Genomic DNA, 15998 nt, shown 5'->3' on the forward strand with positions numbered 1-15998 from the left:
CACTTGTGAACACAGATATAAAAAATGCTAACCGAACTATTATTAAACAAAATTTAAGATCATATGAAAAGTATTATTTAAAAAATTTAGGAGCGTCAAGCTTAGTGAGGCCTGGTAGGGCTTAGAGGCCCAGCTGGCCACAGCCGGGGAGCCTGAGGCCAGGGCGTCGTGCGCAGGACCTACTGGGCTGGGCCGTAAGCCACAGCCTCGGCAGCTGCAGCAAGGCCTTCTGGATGCCGGTTGGGGCTCTGCAGAGCAGAGCAGAGCAGATGCTGCGCCTGGGCCGCGGGCGGGGTAGCCCGCCAGCGGGCCCACTCCCTCATGTGCGGTGGACGCATGCCCTAGAGGAAGAGAGCTTCGTGCTGTCCATCTTTTCCGCCTCTGATGCAGAATTTGATGCTGTGGTTGGATATTTAGAGGACATTATCATGGATGATGAGTTCCAGTTATTACAGAGGAATTTCATGGACAGGTACTACCAGGAGTTTGAAGACACAAGAGAATAAGCTCACCTACACACCTGTTTTTATAGAATCTATTTCTTTGGTAGAAAAGTATATAGAAGAACAGCTGTTGGAGCAAATTCCTGGATTTAACATGGCGGCTTTCATTACAACTTCACAGCACCATAGATGAAGTGGCCGGTGTTATTTTCGACATCCTGCTCACGTTTACGGATCTTCTGGCTTTTAAAGAAATGTTTCTGGACTATTGAGCAGAAAAAGAAGGCCGGGGACTGGACTTAAGCAGCAGTTTAGTGGTGACTTCATTGTGCAAATCATCTTTTATGCCAGCTTCCCAGAACAATCTGTGGCCCTAGGTCCCACCTCCAGGTAATGGGATGTTTCTAGACATCAACAGCCCAATAGACTGGGAGAGGCTTTGGCTAATGATGTCAGAAGAATACATCTTGGAAAGACTGACTCTGTTCTGCAACTCTTCGTTAATGTTAAGTATTGATGGGTCAGAAGAAAATTAGCTGACTTTCCTGGGACACGTTCTTGTCTTCAGTAACCCTAGTACTCCTCCCCGAGTAGACACGTCTCTCAGGAGCTTCTGAGTATGGCTCCTGCATTAAGCCCAAGTCCAGCATTCCACCTGGGGGACACTTCCCCAGCATACATATTGGTGTGTGTCCATGTTGGAAGGACCCACCATCATCAACTGTCTTGGCCCAGCAGGCCTTGCATGTCCCATGAGACTTTTTGTGCACTCACAGCTTTTTATATGGGTCAGAGTTTCAGTCCAGCAGTCTCAATGGGGTTTTTGACTGGGAGTATTTATCTAGGGTTTAACTCAAGCTAGCTGACCATCTCAAGATTTTTGAAAATCCTACTATCACAGTTCATCTTGGCTGTAGGAATCAACTTAGAGAGATTTCCTTTACCTAAAAGGTACATGTGAAAATCAATTCCTAGTCTTACATGTACAGTCCTTGTATCACTTTCTGCTGCTCCTGACGTAATTCCATTGTTTCTATAACTCTCGTTTACGTGGGTTTTTTTAAAATAAATTTATTCATTTATTTATTTTTGGCTGCGTTGGGTCTTCATTGCCGTGCACGGGCTTTCTCTAGTTGCAGCAAGCGGGGGCTACTCTTCGTTGCGGTGCCCGTGCTTCTCACTGCGGTGGCTTCTCTTGTTGCGGAGCACAGGCTCTAGGCGCGCGGGCTTCAGTAGTTGCAGCACACAGCCTCAGTAGTTGTGGTGCACGGGCTCAGTAGTTGTGGCTCGCAGGTTCTAGAGCACAGGCTCAGTAGGTGTGGCACACAGGCTTAGTTGCTTCGCGGCATTTGGGATCTTCCCAGACCAGGGCTTGAACCCGTGTCTCCTGCATTGGTAGGTGGATTCTTAACCACTGCACCACCAGGGAAGCCCGTTTACATGTTTTTGGAAAAATATTTTTATAGATGAATACTCAGGCTAACCTAGTGGATATAATCTTAGAACTTCCATGATTACCCACTTCAAGATCAAAGTATTATATGCTGTGTGCTTTTTGGCTATTAGTGTTATGAAAGCAAAAATGCTTTCTATGTTGGTGTTCCTATTTTACTGGGCACCAATGAATGTATGCTGGAAGTGGTCTAAAAGGTTTCCTTTTCTTAGAGCATGTTAGTATTTGTGCAGGTTTGCTTAAAACCCTTTCTTTGTAAATCAGCTCCTTAGGTTTTCTTTTGGGGTTGGGGCTCTGCACTTCCTTCTTGCTGTCAAAATAATCCTACCAAGACAGTGTTCCACTGGTCTAGCTCAGTAGGAGATAGCAAACAGCTTTACTGGCCATCTGTCTGCTTGAATTTAGTACACTGGTTTAGTACAGTGTTTGATAGAACATTACTGACCAGAAAACATGGATGTCACATCTCTAGAAAGAAAAACTAGAATGGTTCAGTTCCTAATGTGTACCTTAGCTTTTTTTGTTTTGCTTTTTATTTTTTATTTCAAGTAAAAATAAGAATCTCTACTGACTTTTCACTTGGCTGTTCTGGTTTTAAAGGATGAGCTATAGGCTGTGTGTTTTTCTGTACCAACGTGGTGCTTATTAAATACTTTTGTACCGTGAGTAAAATTTGAGGTGTTTTGCAAAACGCAAAGGAAAAAAAAATAGGATCTTATGATCAAGTTATAATTAATTCTATGAATGCAAGTTTTGTTTAATATTCACAAACATTAATTTATCATGGTAACAGATTAAAGGAGAAAAATCTTATGGTTATCTCAATAGATGCAGAAAAAGCATTTGATAAAACTCAACATCCACTGAATCAAATGGATGAATAATTCAAAAAAAATTTTGCCAAACTGGAACTGGAAAGAAAATTCCTTAATTTTCTAAAAGCTTCTTTTGAAAAATAACTAATGCAAGCATCGTACTTAGTGGTGAAACATTGAAAGTTTTCCCTTTGAGAATTGGAACAAAACAAAGATATCCATTACTACCACTTTTTTTCAACATTATACTGGAGCTTATGGCCAGCACAGTGAGGAAAGAAAAGGAATAAAGACTGGAAAAGGAAGAAACAAAACTACCATTATTTATAGATGATAGGATAGTTTACAGAGGAAATAAAAAATAATCTACCAATAATTAGAATTATTAAGAGAGTTCAGCAAGTGTCCTGGACTTAAAAAAAAATCAATGTACTTAATAGCAGCAACAAAGAGAAAAATTTAAAAGGATAGCATTTGTAATATCAATTAAAAATGCCAGATCACTAGGAATAAACCTAATAAAAGTTGAGTAAATCTCCAGTGCAGAAAAAATGAAAGCATTATGGACAGAAATTAAAGATCTCAATAAGTGGAGATATGGTGTTCATGGATTGGAAGACTCAATATTACAAATATTGTCCGTTCTTCCCAAAGTGATCTACAGATTCCATTTTATTTCTAATAAAAACTCAAAAACTCATCAGTATTTTTTTGTGGAACGTGACAAGATGATTCTTAAATTTATATGGACATGCAAAAGGCCAAGAATAGCTAAGTCATTCTAGAGGAAGAATAAGGCTAGATGAATTGCTGTACCAGATTACTATATATTTATAGTAATTAAGAGAGTATGGCATTGATTGGGGGATAGACAATTCAATGGACTAGAGAGGAAGTTATGCAAACAGACCTGCATATCCAGATGCTTGATTTGTGACAGAGACGGCACATGTAGCAGCGGCAAAAAGACAGACTCTCAATAGAGTTGGCTGGAACAATTTGATATCCATATCAAAAAAGAATGAAATTGGAGGGACTTCCCTGGTGGCGCAGGGGTTAAGCGTCCGCCTGCCAGTGCAGGAGACACGGGTCCGAGCCCTCATCTGGGAACATCCCACATGCCGAGGAGCAAGTAAGCCCATGCACCAGAACTACTGAGCCTGCGCTCTAGAGCCCTTGAGCAAAAGCTACTGAGCCCACGTGTCTCAACTACTGAAGCCCGCACGCGCAGACCCCGTGCTCCACAGCAAGAGAAGCCACTGCAATGAGAAGCCTGTGCACCGCAACTAAGAGTAGCCCCTGCTCGCCACAACTAGAGAAAGCCCACATGCAGCAACAAAGACCCAATGCAGCCAGAAATAAATAAATAAATAAATAATCGATTTTAAAAAGAATGAAACTGGACCCCTATCTCACACCATACACCAAAGTCAACTCCAGGGGCATATGGACCTAAATATAAAAGGGAAACCTGTAAAGTTTTAAATTAATAATGTAGAAGAATATCTTCATAATCTTGGGTAAGGAACGTTTTCTTAAACAAAGCACAAAAAGCAATACTACAAAAGAAAGGTGAATAAGATGAAGAATTACCATTCATCAGAGACATTAAGGAAGTTAAAAGGCAAGCTACAGAACAGCAGAAGATAACTGCAACAGATAAGATTAACAAAGGGTTTTATCCAGAATATATACAGAACTCATTAGAATTAATAATACAAGACAACCTAATAGAAAAATGGGCAATTCAAACTCATCCAGTTGTATACATTAAATATGTACAGTTTTTTTTGTTGTTTTTTTTTTTTTGCGGCATGTGGGCCTCTCACTGTTGTGGCCTCTCCCGTTGCTCTGGACGCGCAGGCTCAGCAGCCATGGCTCACGGGCTCAGCCGCTCTGCGGCATGTGGGATCTTCCCGGACCGGGGCACGAACCCGTGTCCCCTGCATCGGCAGGCAGACTCCCAACCACTGCGCCACCAGGGAAGCCCTGTACAGCTTTTTTTAATATCAGTCATACCTCAATAAAGTGGTTTTAAAAGAAATAAATAAGTAATAATTTTAAAATAACTTGTCAGAAAGAAAAAGAAAAATGGACAAAAGATAGGCACTTTGAAAAATAAGAAACTCAAAGGCCAATAACATTAAAAAACAGTGCTCAATTTCTTTGATAATCAGAGAAATGCAAATTAAAATCATGATGAGATACCATTACACACTTATCAAATTGAATAAAATTTAAAAGTCACGATACCAAGGATCAGCAGAAATATTCATCCATGTAAATCTACACAAACTTGTGCAACCACCATGGAAAACAGTTCAGCATTATTCAATTAAGCTGTAAATAACATACTCTAATGACCCAGCATTTCTACGCCTAGGCAAATATCCTACAGAAAGAGTGCTTATAGGACAGGAAACATGGACAAGAATGATCATAGAAGCTGTGTTGTAATAGCCCTATCATAGGTCAGGTTCCCAGGAAACAGATGCTGAGATGGAGTTTGGGGTGCCAGAAGTTTATTGAGGATATGAGGGATCAGCATCTATGAAAGGAAGGGAGAGAAGCAGGACTGAGCAGAAGTCAAACTGTGATGCAGGTTCAGTGAAGTCTAGGCCATCTTGGTAGGGAACTCTGGAGCAAATATTCTGCATCTGAATACTCCTATAGCGGATAAAAATGGCCCAGCCTCTATATCCTTCCTTTGTTCAGTCACACCATGCAGTCTACTCTGGGAAGAGGCAAGGCACTATCCGAAGCTCAGGTGGACCCTGAAGAAGCTATGACTGATCACACTCCTTGCAACTAGACAGCAAATCCTTCCTTGAGGAGGGATCTGGGTGGCACATCTTTGCATCTGACACAAGGCCAAACTGGCAACAACCTAAATGCCTGTCAACTGAAGAGACGTTAAACTCTGCTATGTTCATACAACATACCCATAATTCCCCAGTGTTTCCTCCTGGACCTCTGAGGCCCATCTGTTCTAGGGCAACCAATGATCCTATCCTTGCCAATACTTAATTTGGACAGTCTTTTTAAATTCAAGTCCTTCTAGCATGTCGGTTTTTTGTTTTTGTTTTTGTCTTTCTTTTTGGTACGCAGTCCTCTCACTGTTGTGGCCTCTCCCGCTGTGGACGCGCAGGCTCAGCGGCCATGGCTCACGGGCCCAGCAGCTCCACGGCATGTGGGATCCTCCCGGACCGGGGCACGAACCTGTGTCCCCTGCTTCGACAGGCGGACTCTCAACCACTGCGCCACCAGGGAAGCCCATAGCATGTAGTTTTAATGAGTATTTCCCTAATGACAAATGATGTTTAGCATCTTCTCGTGTGCTTGTTATCTAAATATCTTCTTTGGTAAAGTCTTCTTCAATTCAGTCCTTTTGCCCATTTTAAAGTTGAGTTGTGTATCATTTTTGTATCTTTGTATGTGTAATTTTGTATATGGCTCATACATATAGGCTTACAATTCATATCAAGCTAATTTTTTTATATGGTCTATGGTGTAAGGATCAAGATTCCTTATGTTGCATATGGCTATCCAATAGTTCCAGCATGAGTTGGTGGAAAGATTGTTTGCTCCCCGTTGGGTTGCCTGGGTACCGTTGAAAATCAATTGATCGGGTATGGTGTGGGTCTGTTTCTGTCTTTACACTAATATCACACTTTTTACACTAGCTTTTTAATTTACCTGAATTCATTTAGTATAAGATCTAAAGTTAAAATCTGGATTTGTTTTTTCTCAAACAGTTAACCAGTTGCCCCTGGGGGGGAAAATATGCTTTCATCTCTACTGTTTTAAGGGCCAGGTTCATTATATACAGATTATACCCTATATAAGAGTCTGTTTCTGGGCAATTCTCTTTCATTGACATGTCTGTGGTTTTACTCTCAGTTCTATGAAGAGTGTTTTGACTAATATTCCTACCTGGGAGTAAAGAGGGAGCACAGAGCTCCAGCTGCTCTGGGAAGACTGCCTCTCCTCAGACCTCCAGACCATCGTTAGCAGGAGTGAAGAGGGCTCCTGACCTTTACTGTCTCCTCCCACCTCCCGACAAACCCAACCTGGCCACCACCCTCTGCCTCGGACCCCTCAGGCTGCTCTCATCAGTCCCTTCATCCCCGTTCGTATCAGTCCCCACAAGAGGCCCAGAATTCTCAGGGCATCCCTCACCCCTGGACTCTAAGCCCATGTGGCTCTGTATTTCCCTCTTTGACACCATTGCCCAGCCTACCCCATGTCCAGAAACCCTTTCACTGGACTCGCTGAAACTCATGATCTGGCATCAGTAAACTCCCCCATATCCTCAACTTCATTTCCAAATGTCCCTTTTGCTTTCTTGCTCTAATGAAAACTAACTGCCTCTCCTGTAAGGACTCCACTCTCCCTCCAGCCTCTCAAGTGGTGGCTGTTTTCCCTCTAATGGTCCTTGTGTCCCTGAGTCTAGGAGTGGGCGGTGCCCATTTTGCTCCTCAGTGCCACCTCTAGACAGTTTGCCCTCCTCCTTAGAAACACCCATGTTTGGAAGCCATGTCATCAGAGAAGACCACCCATTTCTCCCCCTTTTTGCAGTCACTTATAGAGCTCCTTGTCACTCTCCATCATTCCTTCAAGATTCCTTCAAGCTCCCGGCCCACAGTCACCCTCTCCAAGGCCACTCCTGCCTTGGTTTCTATTTCAGCATTCATGTAAATAAACAGACCCCTTGGCCTCCTCTTCATGATCTTGGCTTCCACAGTGCCTCAGCCTCTCACTCCCATACCCAGACTTTAAACTGGCTGTGATCTGTCAGTGCACTCCCTTCATCACCTCAGTTTCATGCATACCGCTCTCCAGTAAACACTGCCTCTCTCTCCAGCTCACTCCATCTAGTACCCCCCCTCCACCAGTTCTTTGGGGAACCAAGCAAGTGTTCATTGCCCCACTTCCCTCCTCACCCAGCTCAGAGTTCATGATCCAGTATTATACTCTCTCCCTTGCCCCTCACTGCACTATAGTCACCTGGCAAAACCACATCCCTGGTTAAACTCAACCCCCTAGCTACTCTCCACCTGCAGCTACAGGCTGCCCAGAACTGAAGAAAAACCCACAACTGAGCTGAGCAGCCTCGCTTTATTTATTTATTTATTTAAGTTGTTTAGAACCTTTTTTAATTATTATTTTTTGATTTGTATACAATTTTAAAAGGTTACTTTCCATTTACAGTTATTACTAAATATTGGCTATATTCCCCGTGTCGTACAATACATCCTTGAGCCTACCTTACATCCAGTAGTTTGTACCTCTTCCTCCCTCACCCCTATGTTGCCCCTCCCCCCCACTGGTAACCACTCGTTTGTTCTCTATATCTGTGAGTCTGCTGCTTTTTTGTTACACAGCCTCACTTTAAATTAATGCCACAACCCTCCCTAAGTGAGACCTAAAAGCTTCCCAGCCGTCATACTTCATCCCCAAGTCTCCTCACACCCTCTCTCCCAGCGGGTTGCTCAGATCTGCTCCTCCACCTCACTCTCAGCTGACAACCTCTTCCTAGCTTAAGAAAATAGAAGTTCCATGGGCTCCACCACTGCTTCCTCCACCCACCTGCATCTGTGCTCGTCAACTCTGCCTTCCATTTCGCTAATGTGGGTGAACCTTCCGTGCTCCTATTTAAGGACAGCCCCCTTTTTTGTGCACCAGATGCCACCTCTACCTGTTTACTCAAGGACTTCAGTCCAACATTTATTCCCCCTTCTCACCTGCATCATCAAAATTCCCCTCTCTCCAGCATTATTCCCATCAACACACAAAAATACTGTAATTTTTCTACCTTAAAGAAAAACCTTCTCTTGGCCTTATATCCCCCTCAAACTGTCACCCTATTTCTCTGCTCCTATTTATGGCACAACTCCTGGAGGGAACTGACTCTTCTTGCCGCTTTCAAGTCCTTTCTTCCCTTCCTTTCTCCCATCCGCTCCCATCAGCCCTCACTGCCTCTGTCAAGGATTCTCCATGTTGTTGAATCTCAAGCCTCACTTTCCTCGCCTCTTCGCAGAATGTGAGAGTTCATCTGTCCCTCCTTGGCGCCCGGATTATCACCCCCCTCTCCTGGTTTCCCTCCTGCCTCTCCGGTTGCTCCTTCACTAGCCCCTTTGCTGGCACTTTTTCATCTCTAGGGCTTAATCCCGAGACCCCTTATGTCCACTCACTCTGTTGTTAATCTCCCCCAGTGTCCTGGCTTTAAATATAATTCGGTTGTTGACAACTTCCAAATTTATATCGCTGGCCTAAATCTTTTTCTGAATTCCCACTCATATTGTCTCTAGGCAGTCTCCTGAAGCTGAATCATGGCTGCCCCCCTCCAATCAGGCCCAAGCTTACCAAGTCTGCCTTGTCCAGAGCTCGCCCACATCCCATGTAGACATTTGAATTTTAAACCCCATTAGAGGATGAAAGTTAAGACTTTTCCTCTGCATGGGCCTTTGGAGCCAGGGCAGTTGGAGTGGCTGAGCAGCTCAGGGGGAAGCACTCCTGGGTGGGTCAAGGTGGCCACTGTGGCTGCATCTTACATGTATACCGGTGCCTGCCCCTCAACACCAGTGCACTCTGCCTGCTCTGTGTCTCCTTCCTGCCTTCCTCCCCAGGTGCAGGGACATAGTGACTTTCCAGGAAGGCCCAATCCTGAGGACACTGCCCATCTACCTTGTGTCCTCGATGCATTGTCTCACCTTTGGACTCCTTAGCTCTCCGGAACCCCGTGGTGACCAGGACAAATGCGGAGCTCTGTAAGACCCCTCTGGCTCCTTTCCTACCTTCTCTGGGCTTACTCCTCTGGAGCCATACCTAACCTGGGGAACCCACCTGGGCTTTCTTTTTTATTTAATTTTTCTTTTAATTTATTTTTGGCTGTGTTGGGTCTTTGTTGCTGCACACAGGCTTTCTCTAGTTGTGGCGAGCAGGTGCTACTCTTCTTTGCGGTGCACGGCCTTCTCATTGCAGTGGCTTCTTTTGTTGTGGAGTACGGCCTCTAGGTGCGTGGGCTTCAGTAGTTGCAGCACGTGGGCTCAGTAGTTGTGGCATACAGGCCCTAGAGGGCACACGCTTCAGTAGTTGTGGCATGTGGGCTCAGTAGTTGCAGCATGCAGGCTCTAGGGCACACGGGCTCCAATAGTTGTGACGCATGGGCTTAGTTGCTCTGCGGCATGTGGGATCTTCCCGGACCAGGGATCGAACCCGTGTCCCCTGCATTGGCAGGCAGATTCTTAACCACTGCGCCACCAGGGAAGTCCCCCACCTGGGCTTTCATGGTGGGTTACGGGTCCTCCCAGACCAGTACCCACAGATGGGAGGCCGAGAGCACTGTTCACTGCAGCAGGAGGCATCCATTTTCCAAGAAGCCTCCTGAGTGGGCTTCTTAACATCGGATGAGGCATAGGGCAGTGTTCCCCTCCCCACACCACTCAAGGCTGCAATTTTGCAAACCAAGAATTAAAGGCTGCAATGCTCAACGCCCTGTGGTCTCCCAAAGTGGGAGGATCCTGAAGGAGGATCAGCTTCCCTTAGAAGGCACATTGGCAGGAGGTACCCGGGTAAACAAGCAATCTTGAGGCAAATGCTAATCTGCTTCGTCCTCTTCTTCAGAGTGTCTGGCTGAGTCTAAATTGAATTATTAATCTCGTCCTGTGTGCCCGTGTCGCTTTTCCAGACAACCAGTTTATTCATGACTTGCCCACTATCAATTTCAACATGCAATTTGCAATGAAATTTGACTGATCATCAATACCATAATTAGTTGCAAATGTCTGTGCTTGTTATTTGTTTGGTGTAGGGGCTTTTTCATTAAAGTGACGGAGGCCAGTAAATGCCATGACTTTGCTCTGGGATATAGGACTAGCAGCTGTTGTGTCTTGGGCCAGAAACAGGTGGGTTGGTAAAAAGACTGTGGGGATTTGAAGCTGCAGCACCAGGAGTTGTGTTTTCACCTTAATACGTTTGTGTTCATAAAGAGGAATCTAAGTTGGGCGGATAATAACATGTGTAACCCTTGAGGAAGAAGGGAACTGGGGTTACTTGGCTTGGCCTCTCCCTCACTCTCCCCAGGTCTGCTTGTATACCTCCAGTAACAGGGGGCTTACTACCAGGTGAGGCAGCTCTACTTAGAAATTTCTTCCTTGCCTGGCTCCCACCTGCCAGTTGTATGTCTGTCCCACTTAGTCCAGGGTTCTGGTCTCAACACGGAAATTGGCACATTGCATGAGCTTGGGCCAGTCTCTGAGCCTCAATTTTTCCATTTGGAAAAAGGGAATTACACAGTTGTCTTATCTCAAGGATTATAACAGTCAGACTTTTTAGCTGCAAGCAGCAGAAATTGACTCTTAACTTAAGCAGATCGACTTACTTGACTTAAGCTAAATTAAGCCAAAAAATAATAAGGATATTGAGCAGCTGAGAGAGTCGAGAATCTCTGGGCAGAACAAAGAAGCAGCTCCATAGACTACACCACTTCGAACAAGGCCCCAGATCACACTGCAGTACTCAATCAGGACCTTGCTGCCATCACTGTCACCACTACTACCATGCACTAGGCTGTGCAGGCTGGGCTGCACCATCCTGTCCATGCCCTCAGGTATCACAATCTCCACCACCCCAGAACGTGGACCTGCTGCACCCACGATAACCAAGTGCTTCTTTGGGCCTCTAGCTCCTGGGTCACAATCTGGAGCCTGTGTGTCTGATTGTCAGAGCCTAGGTCATGGGCCCTTGCCCAGCCACAGGGAGGCTGGGAAACAAATGCACGTGGTACTTTCAGCCTCTCTGGTGGGAAGTGGGCTCTGCCTCAGAATGAGGGGAATTCCCCATCACAGGAAAAGGGTTCAGATCCTGGGTAGCCAAAAAGAAGAACAAAGAATCAAATATGATAGTAGATGTTAAAGAGGTTTGGAAAGGTATCAAGCTCCACACACCTGCTAAAAGTTATTATTCATTCTAAAAATATTTCTGCAGATACAGAAGGGAGAAAGCTGTGCCCTCAGAGAGAACACAGTACAATCAGGGAGTAAGGAGGCATGGGCCAGATGACCCCTGCTCCAGGCAGGGGCTGGTAACTCTTCTGGATTTCAGGGTGCCCAGATTATACACTGATTAACTATGATGCCCCTAGTCCCAGTGAAGTGGACAATATTTGGGGGTTTCTGATGCAATCCAACATTTTCTTGGAAGTGGTTGGTATCTCATATTCTCATTGTATCCTAGAGCTATGCATCAGTCCCCTGGTGTCTTGTATAGACCCAGGCCCAAGGATTCCTGCCTATACACATCTATTCCCTGTTGAGAGCTGTTTTGGTTCCCCTGCTTAGTATCCATTTCTCCTCTTCTGGTAACAGCCACCCAACTTTCACCTGAGGAACTACTCTTGTCATTTTCACCCTGGGTACTTCAGGTGGTTAATTCCCTTTCTTGAGAGTCACATGCGAATCAGGCCTGGACAATCAGAGCAGTCTAATGCATTGTGCGCTATTCAGAGTTCCAGAATAGTTGGTTTAGGGATGGGATGTGACACAAGCCAAGCCATGAGTTCTAATCGGAGCCATACCAGGTATTTGAGTGGCCTAGAAAAAGACGTTGTCCTTTCTTGGACTTGGAGATGTGAGGGTGTCATCTTGGAGCTGTTTGCAGCTGTCTTGCCATCACAGTCTAAGAACAGGGTCAATTCTAAAGAAAGCAGAAATGAAGAATAGCCTGGTCCTCAACAAGGACCTACTGTATAGCACAGGGAACTATACTCAATATTTTGTAATAACCTGTAAGGGAAAAGAATCTGAAAAAGAATATATATATATATATGTATAAATGAATCACTTCGATGTACACATGAAACTAACACAACATTGTAAATCAACTATACTTCAAAATAAAAATAGAATAACCTGGTCCTAATGGCATTTTTGAGAGCCTGGACCAAGCTCTGCCTGAAGCCCCTGAACTTTTCCATTATGTAAACCAGCCAAACAAACAAATAAATAGATCCCTTTTGCTTAAGCAAGTTTGGGTGAGTTTCATATTACTTAAAGCTAAAAAAGTCCTAATTGATTCCCCCCCTACACACACACTCTGCTAAAGCACCAGCCTTGAGCCAACTCCTTAGGAATAGCCACAATGAAATCAGAGGGCGTTCTCTCTGATATGGTAGTTCTTCAGAGCCCCATGATAAGGCAAGTCTCCCAAATCATTCCATTTCACAGATAGGAACACAGAGGGACAACTAACCAACAGCCCAGGGTACACAGCATCAACCTAGAGGCCTATGAATGAGGGGACTCTGGTACCATCCCCCAACCTCCCCAAATCTCAACCTCCCCAAATCTCAGAAGCCAGTATGAGGATAAATAGCTAGAAACAAGCTGATCATATGGCTGAGGCAATGGTTGGTAGGATATCCAACCAAGAACATACATGGTCTATGTAGAGTTCAAGAAACTAACCTAGGTCTATTATAAAATTCTTCTTGGCATCAGGGTAATAATTAAACTGAGGGCCCCTGGCCAAACCTGTCCAGGTCTTCTCAAAGACATCCCTAGGGCTTTCTCTCACAAGGCACCCCCACCACCACCCCAAAGGAGCCATGTGTGCTAGTTGACCGTCATTGCTTTGAGCAGTGAGCAGTAAGCTAACTATGGTGTTTGCTCTTAACGACCAGCCTTCAAAGCGTGGAAAGCATTACTCAAAACTTAAGGGAGCCACCTTCTTTCCCAAGATACTGAGGGGGGCTTCTTTCAGAGATGCAGTCAGCTCTGTCATTCCAGGGAATGAAGACCTGGACCAGGGAGAGTGACTTGAGGGCAGAATCTACCTCTGAGAAACCCTGCTTGAAGGTGTTGACAGTAGCATGGAATGGAGGTCCCATGAATTAGAAACTGCTCAGGAAGGGACCAGATGGGGACCTTCCTCACCAGGCTCTGAGAACAGCCTGCCAGCCCCCTAGCAGTCCTGAGCTGCTAAGTCAGTTACACAGGTGCACAAGACCTGTTCAGGCACGTGGAGCCCCTGTTGTATTTATGGCACCGTATGACAAAGTTGGGATGCCTAACGCTACATGGAATCTCACTGTTCTTACCCACAGTCAGAAAAATGGGTTTCCCAGAATGGTCCCAGCTTCAAATATGCTGTCCAGTTGTCAGACCCCATGTTCCAATTTGGGCTTCTGAAATGGTAGGGCCCATTGATGTCCAGAAAGGACTCTGTTACCTCTAGGGCTAAGGATTTGGTACTGCGTGTATCTTGCAAGCCCCAGTGCCCCCCCCCCCACAAGCCCAAGCTCCGCAGAATTGTTAGCAGGCTGAGGGTAGGATCTGTGGGCCTGTGGGTGTGGGGGCATCATTTCTGAATCACTTTTGGAATTGGGCTGGCAAGTATTTGTAGCCTAAGAAATGGGTTGAGACATTGCCTTGAATCTGTCTCTCCTTCAGTTCTAAGTTTCTTCACAAAAGCATCACTGACCACTCACACACACTCACACCCAGCCCAGGTCAGGCATCCATACCTTTTGCCTGCCTCTAGAACAGTGGTCTGCAAACTATTTGTGTACAGGGTCAGACAGTAAATATTTTAGACTTTGTGGTCCATAGGTCCATATGGTCTCTTGCAGCTACTCAACTCTGCCTTGTAATATGAAAGTAGCCAGAAACAATACGTAAATTAATGGGCTTGGCTGTGTTCCTTTGTTTATGAACGCTGAAATTTGAATTTCATATAATTTCTACTTGTCATGAAATATCGTTCTTCTTTAATTTTGTTTTCAACCATTAAAAAATATAAAAACAGGGCTTCCCTGGTGGCGCAGTGGTTGAGAGTCCGCCTGCCGATGCAGGGGACACGGGTTCGTGCCCCGGTCTGGGAAGATCCCACATGCCGTGGAGCGGCTGGGCCCCTGAGCCATGGCCACTGAGCCCTGCGCGTCCGGAGTCTGTGCTTCGCAATGGGAGAGGCCACAACAGTGAGAGGCCCGCATACTGCAAAAAAAAAAAAAATTATATATATATATATAAACAATTCCTCGTTCATGGGCTATACAAAATAGGCAGAGGGCCAGATGAGGCCCTCAGGCCATAGTTTGCCAATTCCCTGTTCTAGAATGTGCCACCCTGGGGCCCGGACTCCCAGAGTCACTGAGGCGGTCATGTCCTATAGAAATATGGGTGATAATAAAGTGACCAACCCTTTGGTTTGCCCAGAACTAAGGGGTTTCCCAGGATGTGGGATTTTGGGTGCTAAAACCAGGACAGTTGGTCATCCTAGGTAGTCAATTACCAAAGAGATGGGCTTCAGGAAGCAGCTGGCCAGGATTCCAGTGTGGCCACTTAGAGCCTGCCCCATGCACTGCCTATTCCTTGAGGTTTGTGGTGGGGCCTTGCCCCACTCTGCTTGGCCCTCAGCAGGGAGATGCCCCCTCCTCCAAGCGAGAAATCCTCCGTGGTCTGGGAGCTCTCAAAAGGCAGGAAGTTGAATCATCAGCTCTGGTAACGTCTCAGTCAGCCTGTGGGTCGGCCTGGGGAGCTCATGGCTCCAGGCCCAGGGGGCTGGCTCCACACTTTGTTTGCTGTTTTCTCTGAAAGGATAGCTCTAGAAGGAGGCTTCCATTGAGGTTTCTGAAGAAAAGAAAGCTGTTACATCAGGTGGGAGAGGAGAGCTGGATGGCAGGTCCATTGGCCTGAGCTTGCTGTGTGACCTTCAGTTATTCTCTCACCCTCTCTGTTTCTTGGCTTTGGTTTCTACCACAGAAATGCTGATTCTTGAAATCCCCTTGAATTAAGAGTGTGGATGGTAACCTAGGAGAGCATCCTAGGTTTCTGGAGGACTTATTCTAGCTTTACGACCAGGTATGAAGGATACTCAGATACACATCCTTGTCTCCCATTCACCTGGGAGCAGGACCTGACCAGCTACCCTGGTTCAGACTGCAGAGGCTTTAGGAAGGTGACAGGACTGGATTTAAGGGACTGAAGGAGAGGGGCAAAGGAGGAGTAGCAGATTAAAGAGGGATACCCACAGGTAATAACAGTGATACTCTCTACCACCTGTTCTTTATTAAGCACTCACTATGTGTCAGCCCCTGGATGATCTCATTTGATCCTCACAATGACCCTCTGAGATAACGACTATCATTATTTCCATTTTGTAAGTGAGGCAAATAAGGTCCAAAGAGGTCAAGTACCTTTGCCCATGTTCAAACAGCTGCCAAGCGGTGGAGCAGGCATTAACCACTTTGTTAGACTGAAGCTTTGAGGTTCGGGGCTGTGGGCTGTA

At 45.5% G+C, this 15998-nt stretch overlaps 1 pseudogene; it reads left to right on the plus strand.

Annotated features, from left to right (window-relative positions):
• The first annotated feature begins 233 nt into the window (after positions 1-233).
• LOC103089716 (ADP-ribosylation factor-like protein 2-binding protein pseudogene) lies at positions 234-820 on the plus strand (annotated as a pseudogene).
• Positions 821-15998: the final 15178 nt, after the last annotated feature.

The sequence above is a fragment of the Lipotes vexillifer genome, unplaced genomic scaffold (assembly GCF_000442215.2).
Source record: "Lipotes vexillifer unplaced genomic scaffold, Lipotes_vexillifer_v1.1 scaffold217, whole genome shotgun sequence".
In the NCBI taxonomy this organism is placed as follows: Eukaryota; Metazoa; Chordata; class Mammalia; order Artiodactyla; family Lipotidae; genus Lipotes; species Lipotes vexillifer.